The sequence below is a fragment of the Bufo bufo genome, chromosome 8 (genome assembly GCF_905171765.1).
Source record: "Bufo bufo chromosome 8, aBufBuf1.1, whole genome shotgun sequence".
In the NCBI taxonomy this organism is placed as follows: Eukaryota; Metazoa; Chordata; class Amphibia; order Anura; family Bufonidae; genus Bufo; species Bufo bufo.
The window spans coordinates 132901267-132923204 of NC_053396.1; the positions used below are offsets into that span (position 1 = coordinate 132901267).

Consider the following 21938-nt stretch of genomic DNA (forward strand, 5'->3'; position numbering starts at 1 on the left):
TCTTTATGAACTTACGGTAGTAGTTAGCGAATCCAAGGAAACATAATGCCTTGAAGGATGATGGTCTTACCCATCCCTTAATCACTAAAAGCTTGCTAGAATCCATCTATATGGCGTGGGGTGTCAGAACATGTCCAAGAAATATAATCTCCTGCACCCCAAAGACACAATTTTCCTGTTTAGCAGATAATTGGTTCTCTCTCCACACCTCCAACACCTGTCTAACATGAAACACATGACTCTCAAAATCAGGGGAAAATATCAAAATGTTGTAGAGATATACAATGACGAATTTTCCCAAGAACTCCCTAAGAATATCGTTCATGAAATTTTGGAACACAGCCGGGGCATTGCTGAGTCCAAAAGGCATAATAAGATATTCAAAGTGACCAGCCGGGGTATTGAACGCTGTCTTCCACTCGCCCCCCTCCTTGATTCTGATTAAATTGTATGCTCCTCTTAAATCAATCTTAGAAAACCAGGCCGCCCCTAATACCTGGTTAAATAAATCTGGAATCAATGGGAGGGAGTAAGTATTCCGGATAGTGATCTTGTTTAATTTCCGGTAATCTATACAGGGTCTAAGATCACCATCCTTCTTCTTAACAAAGAAAACCCCCGCCCCCATAGGAGAAAACGAGGGTCTAATGTGCTCCTTAATGAGACTCTCCTTAATGTAATCTTCCATGGCCTCACGTTCAGGTTTAGAAAGATTGTATATACTCCCCTTAGGAATCCTTGCCCCCTTCTCCAGGACTATGGCGCAATCATAAGGTCTATGGGGAGGAAGATCCTCCGGGGATGACGACGAGAACACATCAGCATATTCCTTTATGACTGCGGGTAATACCTCAGACTCCAGAGAACCCAACCCGTACTCTAGACAAACACGAGCCGCACTCAGATCCCCAACTCACCAGTTCCCCTCTGGTCCAATCAATCGCTGGATTGTGTAATTGGAGCCACGGCATCCCGAATACCACCTCGACTGGTAAGTTCTCCAGGACTAACAGGGAACATTTCTCTAAGTGGCACACTCCCACAGCTAAGGAAATCTCTGAGGTACATGAACTCACAGTACCCCCCACCAGGGGAGTGGAGTCAATGGCCATGATATGGATGGGCATAGGTAAAACAAAAATTGGAATACCCTGTCTAGTAGCATACCCATGGTCAATAAAGCTGGCCGCTGAGCCCGAATCTATAAAGGCCTGACCCGACCACTTATTAGAACCCAGAGAAATGGTTATAGGAACTAAAAGCTTACTCTTAGTAATAACTGGGAGTACCTGGTCCCTTGGCAGTCTGGTCTTGGAAGCCTTATCAGAAAGGATCCTCTTTGGACACTGATTGATCCAATGGTCAGGATTTCCGCAGTAGAAACAGACCCCACGTCTGCGGCGCTGATCCGCTCTGGTCATGCCAATCTGCATAGGTTCTTCAGAGGGGACTTCAACACCACTCCTGGAACAAAACGCAGACTGGACCAACACCTGAGAAGAGAACTGTCGTTCCTGTCGTCTTTCTCTCACACGTCGGTCGAGTCGGACTGCTAGGGTCATAGTCTCCTCAAGAGTCTCTGGGAGCTGATTACTCACTAGTAGGTCTTTTAGATTATCAGATAGGCCTGACCTGAATTGACACTTATGAACTGGCTCATTCCACCTTGAGGGAACACACCACCTTCTAAATTGGGTGAAATACTCCTCTGCAAAGAGGTTGCCTTGAACCAATGCTTTCAGCGCGGTTTCGGCTACCAGGGCCCTGTCTGGTTCATCATACAGGGTACCCAGAGCCTGAAAAAAACCTCTACTGTGGTCAAACAACTAGCATCAGGGGGTAAAAAAAAGGCCCACTCCTGGGGATCCCCCTGTAAGCGGGAAATAACAATGCCCACAATGCCGACCCGGAAGACAAGGGGCGTAAACTAAAATATAGTTTACAGCTCTCCTTAAAGGAGTGAAACTTCCTCCGATCTCCAGAGAAGGGTTCTGGAAGCTTGATCGGTGGCTCCATATGAGGGCTCAAGTTCGGACCAGAGGCCTAAGGAGCAGCGGCGTCTTGTCCTATTTCTAGGCAACAAATCTTCTCCCCTACCTCCTGCACCATTTGCGTCAGGTTTGACACATGCTCAGTCAGGGTCACTAGAGGATTTATGCTACAGTGGTTTCAGTAGGCCTGTTATTCTGTAATGGTCATGAACACACACACACACAGGCAGGGGGGAGGCCGTGACCACTGCGCTCCACCCTCGCCCCTGCCTACTTGCTTTGCTAGTCCTGATGATTAGGGACAACTGGACGGCAGTCCCTAACTTGGTGTAAGTGCAGGGAGGACAAACAGACAACAAGCAGAACGAATATGGACAGAGTCAAAACCAGGAAGGCAGCGCAGTACAAAGGAACAAGCAGAGAATGGTCAGGAGAAACCCGAGGTCGTTTACCAGGAGCAGCTAGAAGTACCAAAGGAGTAACCAGGGATTGTCTGGAGCAGGCCAGGATCAGGAACCAGGAAGGCGGACTCGGTGTCCCATCAGCCGCAGACCTGATGCATAGCTAAATTACCCGATCGGTTTTCGGGTGACCGCCAAAGTTTTTTAGCTTTCAAGGAAAGCTGTAAACTTTATTTTCGACTACGTCCTCACTCCTTTGGTCCTGATCCACAGAGGGTTGGTATTATCATCTCCCTGCTTCAAGGGGACCCCCAGGAATGGGCCTTTTCTTTGCCTCCCCTTGTCTAAATTCTGTGGACCTTTTTTTCCAGGCGTTAGGGGTTCTTTATGATGAACCAGACCGAGCCTCTGTGGCAGAATCCAATCTTAAGGTCCTTACTCAGGGGAATCGTCCCGTGGAGGATTATTGTACGCAGTTCCGCAAGTGGTGCGTTCCCTCGGGTTTGAACGAACCAGCGCTCAAATGTCAATTTAGGGCAGGCTTGACTGAGAAGTTAAAAGACATGTTGGTTTGTTATCCCTGTCCTGACTCTTTAGAGGAGACCATGACGCTAGCCATCAGACTAGATAGACGGATCAGAGAGAGACAGCGAGAGCATTTGTTTTCTCCTCATACCCTTCTTCCAAGATGGAGGCCCACTCGGACGAGCCCATGCAACTCGGGATGATGCGAAGAGAGCTACGCCGCCGTCGGGGCTCTTGTTTTTATTGTGGGGATCCCGACCACTGGATCCATCAGTGTCCTAAAGCTCTGCCTTCTGGAAAGTCATCCAAGTCTGAAGTATCGAAGGACAAGGTTCTCCCGGAGGTGGTAAGAAGTAAATTATTGTTGCCGGTTTCCATTGCCTTTGGGGTCTTAAAGGGGTCAGGAAATGCCTTTATGGATTCAGGGTCAGCTTTTAGTTTTATTGATTACAAATTTGTTGAACAAATGGGAATTCCTATACTAGAATTGTCCACCCCGATCCAGGCTGTTGGCATCGATTCTAACCCCATTGCTAGGGAGCACGGTAAAACTCTGTACCCTGGAGGTTACCCTGTCTGTGGGGGTCTGCCACTCAGAGGAATGCTCTTTATTTGTTTTAGAAAATCTTCCTGTTCAGCTAGTCCTTGGTATGCCCTGGCTTTAACAACACAATCCGGTCATTAACTGGAGTTCGGGCGAGTTAGAGAGATGGGGGCCTAACTGTAGTTCTTGCTTAACCATAGTTCAAGCTGGGGTTTCATCAGATATTATTCCTCATTTTATTTCTGATTATTCAGATGTTTTTTCCACCACTGAGACAGATACTCTCCCTCCCTATAGGTCTTATGACTGTGTTATCGACTTGGTACCCGATTCCAGGACCGGATTTATAATCTTTCCGGTCCTGAGCGCAGGGCCATGAAAGACTATATCTAGGAGAGTCTCAAGAAGGCACATATTAGGCCCTCCACCTCTCCCCTGGGAGCAGGATTCTTTTTCGTTAAAAAGAAGGACGGTGGTCTCAGGCCCTGCATTGACTATAGAAATTTGAATAAAATCACTATTAGGAATCAGTATTCCATCCCGTTGATTCCTGATTTGTTTAACCATATTTTGGGTGCTTCGTGGTTTTCTAAATTTGATTTGAGAGGAGCGTATAACCTAGTTCGTATTAAAGAGGGAGATGAGTGGAAAACTGCTTTTAATACTCCAGAGGGACACTTTGAGTATCTTGTTATGCCATTCGGTCTTTGCAATGCCCCAGCTGTGTTTCAGAATTTCATGAACGACATTTTTAGAGAACTCATCGGCAAAGTTATGATTGTTTATTTTTATGATATTCTTGTCTTTTCACCTGACTGGGATTCTCATGTGTCTCACATCAGATTGGTTCTTAAAATCCTCAGGGAGAATCATCTGTCCGTTAAATTAGAGAAATGTTTGTTTGGAGTTCAAGAGATTCCTTATCTCGGCTATATTCTTAGTCCTCATTCATTTAAAATGGATCCCAGTAAGGTTCAGGCTATCCAAGACTGGGTAAGACCATCCTCCTTAAAGGAACTTCAACGCTTTTTAGGATTCGCCAATTTTTACCGTAAATTCATAAAGAATAAGAATTTAACTAAAAAAGGTTCTGATCTGGTTAACTGGTTGTTGGAGGCCTGTCGGGCCTTTGATACCCTTAAAAATTGTTTCAGATGGCTCCAGTCTTAGTTCAGCCCGATACCGAGGAACCTTTTGTGGTGGAGGTTGATGCCTCAGAGGATGGTGTGGGGCCCCTCCTTTCTCAGGGGTCTTCTAACCTCACTAATTTAAGGCCATGCACCTTCTTCTCTCGTAAGTTCTCTCCTTCGGAGAGAAATTACGATATTGGAAACCGCGAATTACTGGCCATAAAATGGGCATTTGAGGAATGGAGGCATTTTTTAGAAGGGGCTAGACACTGTATTACTGTCCTCACCGATCATAAGAACTTAGTGTTTCTTGAGGCGGCCAAACGCCTTAATCCTAGACAACGCAGATGGGCCCTGTTTTTTACTCGTTTTAATTTTTCTGTTACTTTCAGACCAGGTAGTAAAAATATTAAGGCAGATGCCATATCCCGGAGTTTTAATGCCGTCCAACCTCCTGACACCCCCCCGGAACCCATCTTGCCGGCAAGCATGTTTGTGGCAGCAATTTCTGCGGATCTTTCCTCTGACATTCAACGGGCTCAGCAACTTGCTCCTCCACAAACACCGGCAGATATGTTATTTGTTCCTGAGTGCTTTCGTTTTCAATTATTGGGTGAATGTCATGACTCCGTGCTCTCTGGTCATCCAGGTATTGCTGCCACTAAGGAATTGCTGCTGAGGTCTTTCTGGTGGCCCACTTTGTCTAAGGATGTACGGTCTTATGTTTTGGCTTGCGATGTTTGTGCCAGGTCTAAGACCCTGAGAACACTTCCCGCTGGTGAACTTCAACCACTACCCATTCCCTGCAAGCCATGGTCTCACATTTCCATGGATTTTATTTCTGATCTGCCCCCTTCTGAGGGAAAATCAGTGGTGTGGGTAGTGGTTGACCGTTTTAGCAAGATGGTGCACTTTGTTCCTTGAAGTAAGCTCCCTGATGCGAAGACCTTAGCATCCTTGTTCATTGAACATGTGGTACGTCTGCATTGGGTCCCTGAGAATATCGTCTCTGATAGAGGGGTTCAGTTTGTTTCTGGTTTCTGGAGGGCTTTTAGTCGAAGATGCGACATCTCTTTATCCTTTTCGTCTGCTTTCCATCCACAGACCAATGGGCAGACGGAACGGTTAAATCAGGCAGTGGAGCTGTTTCTAAGGTGCTATGTATCACATAACCAACTCTTATGGGTGAAATACCTCCTGTTGGCAGAATTCGCTATTAACAATCGAGTTAATTCTTCCACGGGGGTGTCTCCTTTTTTTTGTAACAGTGGTTTGCATCCTCGCTTTTGTTCTAGTCCCTCTGTATCCTCACTCAACCCGCAGGCAGATTCTTTTACCTCTAGATTGTGCCCAGTCTGGGCACAGGTTCAAACGAACCTGGAAAAGACCCAGGAAACCCAGTGTAAACATGCCAATAAGAGACGTTCCAAGGGGGTAAATCTGGTACTCGGCGATAAGGTGTGGTTGTCGACTAAGAATCTTTCTTTGAAACAGGGTTCTAGGAAATTCTCTCCGCGTTTCATTGGACCATACAATATTATTGAAGTTGTTAACCCAGTGTCCTTTAGACTTAAGCTACCCGACTCCTTTCGTATTCATGATGTGTTTCATAAGTCGTTGCTTAAGGCTACTTTCACACTACCGTTCAGAGCGGATCCGTCTGATGTTTCATCAGACGGATCCGCTCCTATAATGCAGACGTTTGCATCCGTTCAGAACGGATCCGTCTGCATTATAACTTAGAAAAATTTCTAAGTGTGAAAGTAGCCTGAGCGGATCCGTCCAGACTTTACATTGAAAGTCAATGGGGGGCGGATCCGTTTGAAGATTGAGCCATATTGTGTCATCTTCAAACGGATCCGTCCCCATTGACTTACATTGTAAGTCTGGACGGATCCGCTCGCCTCCGCACGGCCAGGCGGACACCCGAACGCTGCTTGCAGCGTTCAGGGCTGAATGCTGGCAGACGGATGCATTCTCAGTGGATCCGCCTCCACTGAGAATGCATTAGGGCCGGACGGCTGCGTTCAGGGCCGCTTGTGAGCGCCTTCAAACGGAGCTCACGAGCGGACACCCGAACGCAGGTGTGAAAGTAGCCTAAGAGATATGTGTCACCAGTGGTTCCGGTTAAAAAACCTCCTCCACCTGTGGAGGTTGAAGGTCAGGAGGAATTCATAATCTCTAGAATTATTGACGTTAGAAAGGTTAGGAACTCCTTTCAATACCTGGTCCACTGGAAAGGCTATGGACCCACGCCCCGAGGCTCCACGCGCCGAGGCTCATCAAGAAGTTTCATAATGAGCACCCTGGGAGATTTGTACCCAAGGGCTTGGGTCCGGTGGCCCCTCGTAAAAGGGGGGGTACTGTAACGGGGTGCCGAAGGCGCACTCGGTCTCCCATCAGCCGCAGACCTGCTGCTTAGCTCCGGGAGCGAGGATCTGTGTTCAGCCTCGTTCCCAGGGCGGCTTTTGCTAGCTGGGAGGCTCCCTGCTCCTAGGTCTGCCTTGAGTGCCGAGCTGATCACTCGGTGCTCGACTTGTTTGTTTGTCTGTCGGTCATGTGACGCTGGCCACGTCACATGACCCTCACTCACCACTATAAATACAGGCAACCTGCTGGCTACAGGTTGCCTGTGACTTTGGTCCCTTAGGCTGTGTATTATTATTGTTATTTAGCTTACCTTTGGATTTGACCCTTGATCTGCTTCCTGACACCTCTTCTGCCTGCTCCCTGAACCTTGACGCTACCTCTCGTATTTTGACCTCGGCTTGCTTTTGGATTTTGTCTTTGCCTCTTCTCTTGTACTGACGTGACCTCCTGGACTGACCCTGGCTAGTTGACCCGCCTCGCCCTTCCGTTTTTGGTGGTACCTTGCTTGTTCCACCTCTCTGTCCGCTCTAGTGCTACCTCTCATTGGCTGTCCGCTTCCCTGCTGTCTCTATCTCTCTGCTTGCACTTACTCAGGTAAGGGACTGTCGCCCGGTTGCGCCCCGTCACCTAGGGCGGGCTGTGCAAGTAGGCAGGGACAGGGGACCGGGTGGCAGCTCAGGGGGTACACCTCCGCTCTATCTTTATACCCGCGACTCTACCCCGTGACAGCAATACAGCACAGCGGGAACAGACAGGGAGACGTCGGATAAACAGGAGGTAAATACACCAGGAATTCAAGGAGACACAATGGAACCTGAAGAACAGGCATTCTGTGGCCAGCAGATTGCCTGTTTAAATAGGGAGCCAGAAGGGTCATGTGACATGGCCAGCGTCACATGACTCCACACAGACTACACAGCCGAGCGCTCAGATCGGTGCTCAGCCCTAAAACCATTCGCATGAATGCGCATAGACGCGTGTGGGCGTATTATCAGGAGCGCTGGCGACGCCGGATGTGCCCGCCTCCTAGACCGCGCCGTGACACTTTATAAACCTGGAGCTTGCAGGAAAGAACGTCTGCTTGTTAGCTCTATACTGTGGCAGGAATTTGGCTTCTGCACTTCTCTATATCTTCTGCTTTATGGGGACTGACTAGCTGAGGAGGAATATGGCTTCTCCTAGGTCTCTGGACTTTACTCACAGATAAGCTCTCAGGGAATGCTTTCTTCCTGGAACTGGAGGTTGTCTGCTGTTCCTGTCATCCAGCTGAGGCTGCTGGGATTGTGATCAATGTCTCAGCACGAGACTTGGTCCTGGCTTGGTTCTCTATATCAGGAACTCCTAACGCACACACCCTACCCCTAGCAGGGGGTGGGCTACACTCCTCTCTAACTCCCTCTCCACCCAGGGTGTAGGATGTGGGAATAGTCCACACCTCCACAGAGCGGGAGCTAAGCTGGAATGAACCATTCCAGCCTAGATGTACTAAACTGTAACTAGTTCCTTACCAATCCATTGCTGCCACCTGCTGGTGAACATGGAAAATTACCAGGCAATTTACATTTAACATAGTTTATGCACATTTGTGAATGACATAATGTAAAATCATATCAGATGACAAGGTAAAGGCTCTTAGGAGACAGTAGCAGGGTAGTGGAGTGTAGTAACACAACTCTGGGGTGTTACAAATGGCAGGATTATGGCCCAGAACAAAGGTCCTGACTCCTGAGAACTGGCTAGGAACATCCATACTGATAAATTGTTAAGAGTCTTTCATGCAGCCACTCCAGGCAGACCCTGAATTAAAGAGGTTATCCCATGATTAATGTTAAAAATTGAGATCAGATACCATATAGTACATGACAACAGCAGGTGGCACTATACTGATACATTTTATTGAATAAGGGCTCATGCACACGACCGTGTGCTAGCCAGGCCTGTGCTGCGGACCATAGTGCTTCTGTGGGCTTCCGATCCGTGCTTCCGTTCTGCACCACACCTCCTGGATTGCCAACTCATTCAAGTGAATGGGTCCGCATCCATTAAGCCGGGTGTACACGGCCGGTGCCTGTGTATTGCGGACCCACTGTATGCGGGCCGCAATATGGCCACGGCCGGGCAACAGCCTTGTGCATCAGCCCTTACTCAGTGTCTAGGATACATTTTTAATTACGCAAAGAAAAGGGGGTTAGTCAGCACCTCCCAATGCGCAGGTGCACGCTGCCATGGCTGAAAACAGAGAAAAAAGGGAGTAATGTAGCAGCATCCTGCAAACCAGATAAACTTCAATAATGCCATAGTCACAAAAAATATTGTACAGTTTTTAAACAAGGACCTGGAACTGAAGGATTTTGTAATTAAAAATGTGAGGAAAAAAAGGGGGGAATGCAGCAGCACCCTGCAAACCAGATAAAGTTCAATAATGCCATAGTCACAAAAAATATTATAGTGCTAATGCCCGGCAGACGGGCTCAGATGATTTTGTACAAAATGCATTTGCCAAGCATCTCACTTTATAAATAAGCGTAGCATTAGCACTATAATATTTTTGGTGACTATGGCATTATTGAACTTTATCTGGTTTGCAGAGTGCTGCTGCATTCCCCCCTTTTTTTCTCACATTTTTTATTACAACATCCTTCAGTTCCAGGTCCTTGTTTAAAAACTGTACAATATTTTTTGTGGGATAACCCTTTAAGGGCTCTTCAGACACCAAAAAGTGGTGGAATTTGGCGCATCAAGGGTTTCTATAGTGGGGAAATTAAGGAGAGGATTGTGGAACATCTAAAATCCCATGGATTGAAAGATGAAAAACAGCATGGGTTTACTTCAGGGAGATCACGTCAAACTAATCTTATTGATTTTTTTTGACTGGGTGACTAAAATAGATGGTGGAGGTGCAGTAGACATCGCTTATCTAGACTTTAGAAAGGCTTTTGATACTGTCCCACATAGAAGGCTTATCAATAAATTGCAGTCTTTGGGCTTGGACTCCCATATTGTTGAATGGATTAGGCAGTGGCTGAGGGACAGACAACAGAGGGTTGTAGTCATTGGAGTATATTCAGACCATGGTCTTGTTACCAGTGGGGTACCTCAGGGATCTGTTCTGGGACCCATATTGTTTAATATCTTTATCAGCGAAATTGCAGAAGGCCTCAATGGTAAGGTGTGTCTTTTTGCTGATGACACAAAGATTTGTAACAGGGTTGATGTTCCTGGAGGGATACACCAAATGGAAAAGGATTTAGGAAAACTAGAGGAATGGTCAAAAATCTGGCAACTAAAATGTTGATAAGTGCAAGATAATGCACCTGGGGCGTAAAAACCCAAGAGCAGAATATAAAATCAGTGATACAGTCCTAACCTCAGTATCTGAGGAAAGGGATTTAGGGATCATTATTTCAGAAGACTTAAAGGTAGGCAGACAATGTCATAGAGCAGCAGGAAATGCTAGCAGAATGCTTGGGTGTATAGGGAGAGGCATTACCAGTAGAAAGAGGGAGGTGCTCATGCCGCTCTACAGAGCACTAGTGAGACCTCATCTGGAGTATTGTGCGCAGTACTGGAGACCATATCTCCAGAAGGATATTGATACTTTGGAGAGAGTTCAGAGAAGAGCTACTAAACTAGTACATGGATTGCAGGATAAAACTTACCAGGAAAGATTAAAGGACCTTAACATGTATAGCTTGGAAGAAAGACGAGTAGATAGAGGTAAAAAATGAACCTTATATAAAGCGGCGCTGCTGCAGAAGACAGGACTCAAGTAGGTAAAATAAAGCGGGTCTTTATTTGTATATTTATTTGTATTTGTTTATTTATATAAGGTTCATTTTTTTACCTCTATCTACTATTCTCTATACCCCGGACACCGTACTCCACGGCCACGGGTAAGAACCTGGGCAGCAGCAGCAGTCACCCCCGCAAGCTGGACGGGCTTTTACCAGCACAAGTGATCCAAAGGAGTTGTGACTCATCACAACCCGATACGGTAAGCGCAATCAGTGCATTGCTTTTTCTAAAATATCATACGGTTTTACACACGAGGCGCTGCCTCCTGTCTCTTTCTTTTTATCTATATTGGAAGAAAGACGAGACAGAGAGGATATGATAGAAACTTTTAAATACATAAAGGGAATCACCAAGGTAAAAGAGGAGAGACTATTTAAAAGAAGAAAAACTGCTACAAGAGGACATAGTTTTAAATTAGAGGGGCAAAGGTTTAAAAGTAATATCAGGAAGTATTACTTTACTGAGAGAGTAGTGGATGCATGGAATAGCCTTCCTGCAGAAGTGGTAGCTGCAAATACAGTGAAGGAGTTTAAGCATGTATGGGATAGGCATAATGCCATCCTTCATATAAGATAGGGCCGGGGGCTATTCATAGTATTCAGTATATTGGGCAGACTAGATGGGCCAAATGGTTCTTATCTGCCGACACATTCTATCTTTCTATACTTTTTTCTGACTTGCTCCACAAGGGGGGCGGGGGGGCTTATCAGAAAGGGTTGGACCTTTGTGGGAAATGGTGCCAGGCCTAAGATGCACCATTGTGTGCCAAAATTACGCCACAATTCTGGCTTAAAATTCTGTCTCAAAGTAAACAAACCAAAGTTGGTGTAGAGTCAGAGAAAAGCGTCTATCCCTGCACCAGATTTAACATCCAGCCTGAGCTCCTGGTGCAGGTCTAGACACCCTATGTAAGTTTATACTATCCTATCTATAGGATTAGTAAATCGAGGCCTGTGTGTCTTACCACTAGATTGTTCTTTATGGTTCCCTTTTAGGCCTCTTTCACACGAACAATACGGATTGGCTCAGGGTGCGTTCAGGGAAACTCGCACCATTTTGCAAACAAGTTCAGTCAGTTTTGTCTGCGATTGCGTTCAGTTGTTCAGTTTTTTCCGCGTGGGTACAATGCGTTTTTCACACGTGTGATAAAAAACGGAAGGTTTACAAACAACATCTTTTGACAACCATCGGTGAAAAACGCATTGCATCTGCACTTGCTTCCGGATGCAATACTTTTTTCACTGAAGCCCCATTCACTTCTATGGGGCCAGGGCTGCGTGAAAAACACAGAATATAGAACATGCTGAGATTTTCACGCAACGCAGAACTGATGCGTGAAAAAAAACCACTCATGTACACAGACCCATTGAAATGAATGGGTCAGGATTCAGTGGGGTTGCTATATGCGTTCACGTCACGCATTGCACCCGTGCGGAAAAATCGCTCGTGTGAAAGAGGTCTTAGAGAAGGTTTTGTCAAAATGCCAGACAAAGCACCAAGACCTACAACATGCTGCGTTTTTGAAAAGCCAGAAAGACAAAAAAAAAAATGCGTGTGTCCTGCATTTTATATATCCCATAGACCAGGGCTGGCCAAGCTGCGGCTCTCCAGCTGTTGCAAAACTACAACTCCCAGCATGCCCAGTCTGCCTACAGCAGGGAATGGTGGGAGTTGTAGTTTTACAACAGCTGGAGAGCCGCAGGTTGGCCAGCCCTGCCATAGACATTGAGCTAAAAGTTTCAGTGTGCAAAATGCGAGCCAAAACCTGTGTGACAGTACCCTGAAGGCATCTGCATAGTGGCACACAGAGTTCCTGTGGTCTGTGGCTACAGCCATGGGCAGTTGATGTGCTGCTGTATGCTTCTCTATAAGGCACTATATTGTCACCCTAGAAATATATACTGTATACAAACATTCAAGTTGAATGGGTCTCGATCCGTCCCGGCCGCCGCATGGATGTTACCCATGCATTGGGGACCGCAAATTGCAGTCCCCAATGCACGGAACGGCCGCACAACGGCCGTGTGCATGAGGCCTCAGTGTTTGATCAGTGATTGTGATTAGTGTTTTTTTTTTTCAGCCCGTATGCAGAACCATTCACTTCAATGGGGCTGCAAAAAAACTGAAAATTACTTCATTTGCATTCTGTTTCCGTTTGTCCACATGGTCGTTACTCAAAAAATAGAACATGTCCTATTATTGTCTGCGTTACGGACAAGTATAGGACTTTTCTATTAGGGGCCATCTGTTCCGTTCTGTGGAATGCACATGGCCGGTATCCGTGTTTTGAGGATTCACAATTTGCAGCCGGCAAAACAACAATGGTCGTGGGCCTGACCCCTTAGGCTACTTTCACACCAGCGTTTTTGCTGGATCCGTCAGGGATCAGCAAAAACGCTTCCATCATAATAATACAACCATATGCATCCGTTATGAACGGATCCGGTTGTATTTCCTTTAGGCCTTATTCACACGTCCGTTGTTTCTTTCCTGATCTGTTCCGTTTTTTGCGGAACAGATCTGGACCAGATCTGGACCCATTCATTTTCAATGGGTCCTGAAAAAAAATCAGACATTGAGCTGTCCGTTTTTTTTCAGGACCCATTGAAAATGAATGGGTCCAAATCTGGTCCAGATCTGTTCCGCAAAAAACGGAACAGATCAGGAAAGAAACAACGGACGTGTGAATGGACCCTAAACATAGCAATGACGGATCCGTCTCTAAAACCATTAAAACCATTGTAAGTCAATGGGGGACGGATCCGTTTTCTTTTGTGTCAGAGAAAACTTATCCGTCCCAATTGACTTACATTGTGAGTCATGACAGATCCGTCTTGCAGCGTTATTCTGTCCGCGATGGGGATGCAACCAAACGGAACGGAATGCATTTTGGTGCACTCTGTTTAGTTTAGTTTTGTCCCCGTTGACAACGAATGTGGACAAAACGGAAGCGTTTTTCTGTGGTATTTAGATCCGGAAAGGGAAAGCGCAGATGTGAAAGTAGCCTTAGGCCTCATTCACACATACGTGAAAACCCATCCTGCCGTCCTGCTGAGTGCACTGCGTCATTGGTTGCTATGACGCCGTGCGCTTCGTGCCGCCACCGCTGTACAGTAATACACTCTGTATTACTGTACAGCGGCACGAAGCGCACGGCGTCATAGCAACCAATGACGCTGTGCGCTCGCGCACTCAGCAGGACAGGTTTTCACGGACCGTGGTCCACGTATGTGTGAATGAGGCCTTATTCAGTGTTTGATCAGTGATTTCCATCAGTGATTGTGAGCCATAACCAGCAGTGAAGCCTAAACAGAGTGTGCTGCCCGTTGCCATATTGCGGACCGGATTTGTGGATCCGCAATACACAGGCGCCGTTCCGTGGGCATTCCACATCACAGATGCAGACCCATTCACTTCAATGGGTCCACAAATCCGGAGATGCGGAAGCACGGAGCGGAAGCACTACGGGGTGCTTCTGTGGGGTTTCGTCCCGTACTTCCGTTCTGCAAAAATATAGAACATGTCCTATGTTTTTGCGGAACGGGCGGATCGTGGACCCATTAAAGTGAATGGTTCCGCGATCCACTGCGGCTGCCCCACGGACGGTGTTCGTGCATTGCAGCCCGCATTTTGCGGGCCACAGCACGACCACGGGGCGCACACGTTCGTGTGCAGGAGGCCTAATGGAAAGATATGCTCCAGTTCAGTGTTTAGAGCTGCACCTGGCTTTGGCTAACAATCACTGTCCAAGCACTGATATGTGAATAAGGCCTTATGCCAAAAAAAGGTTGCATGACCCCTTTTTCTAACACATGTGTTTCTATACCGTCCTCGCCACTTGGAAGTGGCGGTGCGACGTAACATTGGCCCTGGCAAATTTACTAAAATTTACACCTGGGAACATGCGTGGAGTCGTTTTTCACTCCTGTTGCAAGATGCACCTAATTCATGACGAGGAGCATGCCTCATCATAAATTATGCTCATCCATTAGCATCGCTGGGGGCGCTTAAACTGGCATAAGGATGTTAAGTCAATGACCCCCATAATCTGCCACATGTGAAGGCACCCTAAGGTTATGGCTAGAGATGAGTGAAACGAGCTTCGGATGCTACATCCAAAGCTGCTTCGCTAAAAAAATCTTTATAACACTGTACGGAGATTCGTCTCCGTACAGTATTGGAATGTATGGGCTCAGATTAGCTAAAGTAAGTTATTCATGAAGTCGTGCAAGACTTCGGTAATTGATTATTACAGTGAAAAACCACTTCAAAATGTGGAACCGAACTTGGCTCTATACTGATACACTTTATTGAATGAGGGCTCATGCACACGACCGTGTGCTGGCCGAGCGCTTACCGAAGTTATTTAACAAAGTCTCGTGCGACTTCGTGAATTTCTTACTTCGGCTCATCGGAGCCCATACATTCTAATACTGTACGGAGACGAGTCTCCGTACAGTATTATAACTCATTTTTTTTAGAGAAGTGACTTCGGATGTAGCACCCGAAGTCGCTTCACTCATCTCTTGTTACGGACGCCCAGTCAGGTTTCCTGATGCAGTTTCAGAACCCAAAACCAGGAATGAATATATAAAAAAATAAAAAAAAATAAAAAAAAAGAGAAGTGGTATCTGTCCTATATACTAGGGAAGCCCAACCTGCGTCCCTCCAGCTGTTGCAAAACTACAACTCCCAGCATGCCTGGACAGCCTACAGAAGGCATGCTCAACCTGCGGCCCTCTAGCTGTTGTAAAACTACAACTCCCACCATGCCCTGCTGTATTCTGTTCGGGCATGCTGGGAGTTGTAGTTTTGCAACAGCCGGAGGGCCGCAGGTCGAGCATCCCTGATTTATACGTGCTCTACTTTTATGATCCACTTCTGATTTTGGCTTCCAAAACTGCATGCAGAAACCTGAGCGTGGGGCCGCACACTAAAGAGGTGGATGTGCGGGAATGAGTGCACACAGGGATTCCACCCCCAGCAGGCTGCAGATCCCTGGGTGCTGCGCTCACTCTGGGCGGTGACACTGGCTGGAGAGGAAACTGTGGATGGAGCAGCAGCACGTCAGCTCAAGGAGGAAGGAAGGGAAGGCACAAGACCTGGGCTGCAGCTTGTAAGTAACCATCAGCTATCCTACCACTGTATGGGGGGCTCGTGATCTTGGGGGGTTAGTGGTGGCCCAAGTGGGGCACTTACCATTCATTCATTTGTGCTAAGTTTACCACTTAACAAAGTCTATGTGGAAGCTTGAAGGAACACAGGCTATCTGCCTGAACATGCTGTCGGCTATAATTGAAGGCGTCTGTAAATAATTATCTGCTGATTGTCTTGTGAGCGATGAAGTCTGGTTAGAAGATGTCCTCAGCTAACCAAATGGAAGAAATGGAATATATTTACACATAGGCAATGCCCATGTCCCGTTAGTAATGTCTGCTTAGTTATCTCTAATACGGCTCAAATGGAATCATTGTGATTTTAAATAATATAGTAAGGCTATTTTCACATCTGCGTTTTTGCTGTATCCGGCAGAGGATCCGCCAACACGCATCCGGTCAATAATGCAACTGTCTTCTTTCGTTCAGAGCAGATCCGGTTGTATTATCTCCATGTTCTGAACATGATCCGACACTAAAACCGTTGTAAGTCAAGGGGCGCCGGTTAATTTTTTTTTTTTTATGTCTGAAAAAACGGATCCGGCGTTATTGACTTCCATTAAAGGTTAAGCGAACTTCTGTTTTCAAGTTTGGTGTACAAGGTTCGGGATATCTACCCGATAACTTATGGTCCGTGGTAGCGGAATCCATAACAGAATTCTTGGATAACCCGAACCTTGTACGCCAAACTTGAAAACAGAAGGTTCGCCCATCCCTACTTACATTGTGTTTCACGCCGGATCCGTCTTGATCAGTATCCCATGCCGCACACGGTTTTGTGTCTGGCATGGGAACGCACTCCATTCTGGTTTGTTCAGTTTTTTCCCCATTGACAATGAATAGGGACAAAACTGATGCTTTTTCCTCCGGTTTTGAGATCCTCTGCCAGATCTCAAAATCAAAATGGAAGACGCAGATGTGAAAGCAGCCTTAGGCCTCATGCACACAAACGTTTATTCTTTCCATGTCCGTTCAGTTTTTTTTTTTTGCGGACCGTATACGGAACCATTCATTTCAATGGGTCCACAAAAAAAAAAGAAAGTTACTCCGTGTGCATTCCGTTTCCGTATTTCCGTTCCGCAAAAAAATAGAACATGTCCTATTATGTCTGCATTACGGACAAGGATAGTACTGTTCTATTAGGGGCCAGCTGTTCCGTTCTGCAAAATACGTAATGCACACGGACGTCATTCGTATTCTTTGCGGACCGTAAATACATACGGTCGTGTGCATGAGGCCTTATTTGTATTATTCTATTCTTTATTTTTATTATTAGTTTCTATCTGTGCAAAAAGTCCCTTGATTACTTCTCTTTGTTAGGGCGCATTCACTCGAACATGGTTTGGTTCCGCATCCGAGATGCATTTTTTGCGGCTTGGATGAGGACCCATTCACTGCAATGGGGCTGCAAAAGATGCGGACAGCACTCCGCGTGCTGTCCGCATCCGTTGCTCTGTTCCGTGGCCTCGTAAAAGTTATAGATCATGTCCTATTCTTGTCTGTTTTGCACACAAGAATAGGCATTTCTATAATGGGCTGCCCGTTCCGCCAATTTTTTTTGCATTTGCATTTTTTTTTGCCTGTAATTTGCGGGACAGATACATGGATGACATCCGTGTGCTGTCTGTATTTTTGCGGTCCCATAGAAATGATTGGGTCGTACACGGACTAAAAATATGGTTGTGTGCATGAGGCCATAAGGGGATCAGCTGTCTGAAACCTGGAAAGCTTTAGGGTCCATTCACACATCTGTATGTGTTTTACAAATTGTGGATCTGAAAAACATGGACACCGGCAATGTGCGTTCCGCATTTTGCGGACCGCACATCGCCGGCACGCTCATAGAAAATGCCCTTTCTTGCCCGCCATTGCGGACAAGAATAGGACATGTTCTATTTTTGTGCGGATCCGCAAATGAATGGGTACGCACCTGTTCCACAAAATTGCGGAATGGATGCGGACCCATTTTGCGGACGTGTGAATGGACCTTTCTTCTATTGCTCTGTGGTGCCACGATGGAGCACTCTGTTGTGGAGATATTCTCCCCTAGAAGTAATACTTCTGTAACACAGCATTTCGTGGTACATGTACCATTTCTTTTTTGTTGTTGTGTGGATTGCATAAGAATTCAACTGACAGTCTCCATATGAATTCAGGGGTATATGGAGTTACAGTAGAGCCTCAAAGAAGTCTAGGGTGTTGCGTTAAAGGGGTTATCCGATCTTAGACAATGGGGGGATATCGCTAGGATATGCCCCCATTGTCTGATAGGTGCGGGTCGCACCTACAAGGAGAACGGAGTCTGGGAGAGTTGTGGCTGGAGGACCATGGATTTCCCAGGGTCCGTCCACCACCAGGCGCAGCTCCCCGCCTCTCCCATTGAAGTGAATGGGAGCGCATCGGGCATGCGCGGCCGCAGCTCCCATTCATTTCTATGGGGACGACGCTCGGCTATTTTCGGCGGCTCCATAGAAATAAATGGAGGGCGGCTGCGCATGCGCAGTGCGCCCTCTTTGAGTTTCTCCGCTACGTTCTCCTTGTAAGTGTGGGTCCCAGAGGTAGGACCCGCACCTATCAGACAATGAGGGCATATCCTAGCGATATGCCCCCATTGTCTCAGATGGGATAACCCCTTTAAGGATTATCCTAATGAGGGCCCTTGCACACGACCATATGCCCTCCGAGACATACGGTCTGTGAGCGGGCCATATGTCCAGGACCGGCATTGATCGTGCGCACGGGAGTACACAACGTCATAGATTACAATGATGCTGTGCACTGATAAGATCATATGAGTGCGGGACAAAAGCCCCGCTGGCGGCCCGACGTGCACAGCATCATTGTAATCTATAATGCTGTGCGCTCCCGTGCACACGATCAATGCCCTGACCCTGACTTAGACCGTCTGCACACGGGTGCTGGTGAACACACATAAGATCCACATGAATTCCGTGCAGATTCATGTGCATTTTTGCACCATGTGCACACCAAAATCTAATAATGGATTTTGGTGCAGATTAGGGCTCATGCACACGGCTGTAGCCTGTTTTGCGGTCTGCAGATTGTGGATCCACAAAACATGAATAGCGGCCATGTGCTTTCCGCATTTTACAGAACGTCCAGCCCCCCTAATAGAACAGTCCTATCCTTGTGCGTAGGACATGTTCTATATTTTTGCGGATGCCACGGAATGGACATATGAATGCGGACAGCACTTCATGGAAGTGAATGGGTCCGCATCCGACCCACAAAAAATACGGATGGGATGCGGGTCGTATGTATGGGCCCTTAGATGCAGTTTTGCTACAGACCCCTTCATTAGAAAAGTGTGAAATCCGCAGCTAAAACCACAAGCATAATTGACATGCTGTGGGTTTGGAAATCTCATACACTTTGCTGGTACTGTCCTACGCAATGTTTTTTTTCGCGTGGGGAAATAAACGCACGTATTCTGCAATGTGTGCAGGTGGCCTAATATGGCTGTGTGCACGAGCCCTAAAGTCAACTACTTTCCATGTCCAAATTATTGCCTCTTTGGGTAGACCCACATGCAGTGCATTTTTCTCCCACAAATCCCTGGCATATTCGTGACAAAGTCTGCATGTGTAACATGAATTTTTCTGCGGATCCACAGTGGATTTCATCCCCGCTACATTAAAAGGGGTGAGAATGCACAACAGAATTTGACATACTGCAGGTTTCAATATCTAAACCACAGTTCAAGTTGCTTGTTAGATGAAATCCGTAAAATCTCATCCACTTGCCTGTTACTGTATTCTGCTGCAGGTTCCGCAGTAAAATCAGTAGTAATTTCCGGTATGTGTTAACCTATCTTAGAATAGAGCTCAATATCAATTGGCTTCTTGTCACGCTCAGTTGGAGATGTCCAGGTCAGCTAAACACCTTTATTAGGACAGGGCGGGAATCTGCGATGCAGTGATTTAGCAGTTTTTGGTACTTTTATTTTACTTTTTTGTAGGCAAAAAATGCCAGTTCCAGATGCTGCATGGAAGTCTAAGGCTATTTTCACAGTTGCGGCAGTGTTATCCGGCAAGCAGTTCCATTGTCGTAACTGTCTGTCGGATCCGCCGATCTGGATGTAACTGAAAGCATGCGCAAACCGGAAGGACAGATCTGGCATTCCGGTATTTTGAATGCCGGATCCGGCACTAATACATTCCTATGGGGAAAAATGCCGGCATTCAGGCAAGTCTTCAGTTTTTTTCGCCGGAGATAAAACCGTAGCATGCTACGGTTTTCTCTTTTGCCTGATCAGTCAAAATGACTGAACTGAAGACATCCTGATGCATCCTGAACGGATTACTCTCTATTCATAATGCATGGGGATATACCTGATCAGTTCTTTTCCGGTATAGAGCCCCTGTGACAGAACTCTATGCCGGAAAAGAAAAACGCTAGTGTGAAAGTACCCTAAGGCCCCTTTCACACGGGCGAGTATTCCGCGCGAATGCGATGCGTGAGTTGAAGGCTGTGCACACGAGCGGTGATTTTCACGCATCACTTGTGCGTTGCGTGAAAATCGCAGCATGCTCTATATTCTGCGGTTTTCACGCAACACAGGCCCCGTAGAAGTGAATGGGGCCGCGTGAAAATCGCAAGCACCCGCAAGCAAGTGCGGATGCGGTGCGATTTTCACGCATGGTTGCTAGGTGACGATCGGGCTGGGGACCCGATCTGTATTATTTTCCCTTATAACATGGTTATAAGGGAAAATAATAGCATTCTGAATACAGCATGCAAAGTAAAATAGTGATGGAGGGGTTAAAAATAAAAAAAATTAACTCACTGAGTCCACTTGATCGCGTAGTTGCGGATCTCTGTCTTCTTCTGTAATGTTGAGCTGCCGGCTAAGGACCTGTGGTGACGTCACATCACATGATCCAATCACATGGTCCCTCACCATGGTGATGAGCACAGTGACGTCATCAAAGGTCCTATTCCTGTGCACAGAAGAGAAGCCGGGCTGCGCGATCAAGTGGATTAAGGTGAGTTAAATTATTATTATTTTTTTTTTTAACACCTCCAGCCTTATTGTACTATGCATTCTGTATTAAGAATGCTATTATTAAGAAAAGCGCTATTAAAAATATAGGTAATCAAACATACTATATGGACAAAAACACCTCAAAACACCTTAAAAATGCTATTAAAAAAAACAATGAGCAACTCAGACTTTTTTTTAGCCCAAAAGAATGACCGTAACAAAAAAACTGTGTGAAGCAACCTTTACAGCAGGGATCTGCAACGTCCGGCATGTCACCTATTCAGAAACTACAACTCTCAGAATTCTCCATTTACTTCTATATAAATAACAAGAAGAGCCAGGCAAGTGTGCATGCTGGGAGTTGTAGTTTCCCAGCAGCTGGAGTGCAGGAGGTGGCTGGCCTCTGCTTTACAGCTATGCTTTCTTTATCCTTGCTGTGTCCAGTAGGTGTCCTCGCAGTCTTTTACTGATCCTTTCCAATCCTATGTTCATACATTGTGGCGACTTTTGTAGAAAGCTGTGATCTGGAGCAATCACATAGAATATACTGTTTTACCGGAGACCACACACATTTGATTGTTGCCACAGAGCTTTATAGTATTAGTATAAAGAACTGACATGCCTCCTCCCAGTCCTGTACCTATCCATGCTTTAAATTGACCATTCATTATGTAACTATGTGTGATTCACTGCCACATGTTACAACATCATGTGACCTCAACTTCTCTTTACTATGTACTAATAATTTACTGTATTTTGCCTCTTTATATGAATCTTCGTTCTGTAATATATCTGTCTAGGTTTATACCAGGCCGTGATCAAGGTATATTGTTGACCAAAACGTTGGCCAATGCCTAAATATTATTTTCTTTATGGATAAAAAAGACTAAAAAAATCCCCAAATTTTTCTTTTCTAATAAGAATAAAAATAAGCATTTGACGCAACAGCAACCAGAGTGCCGTGGTCTTCTCTTTTTAATTTAAAGAACAGACAGACACACAGACGTCGGGACAGACAGAC

General features: G+C 46.2%; 2 protein-coding genes across 2 annotated transcripts in view; one reads left to right on the forward strand and one right to left on the reverse strand.

Annotated features, from left to right (window-relative positions):
* The window catches only part of LOC120977764 (A-kinase anchor protein 17B), a 59359-nt gene extending 57975 nt beyond the window's left edge, over window positions 1-1384 (reverse strand). The window contains exon 1 of the mRNA XM_040405856.1: window positions 1290-1384. The gene's annotated coding sequence lies outside the window, so the exon portion shown is untranslated. The remainder of the gene's footprint in view (window positions 1-1289) is intronic.
* Window positions 1385-15754: 14370 nt separating this feature from the next.
* KIAA1210 (KIAA1210 ortholog) overlaps window positions 15755-21938 on the forward strand; it is a 137534-nt gene continuing 131350 nt past the window's right edge. Inside the window, exon 1 of the mRNA XM_040442579.1 lies at window positions 15755-15872. The gene's annotated coding sequence lies outside the window, so the exon portion shown is untranslated. The remainder of the gene's footprint in view (window positions 15873-21938) is intronic.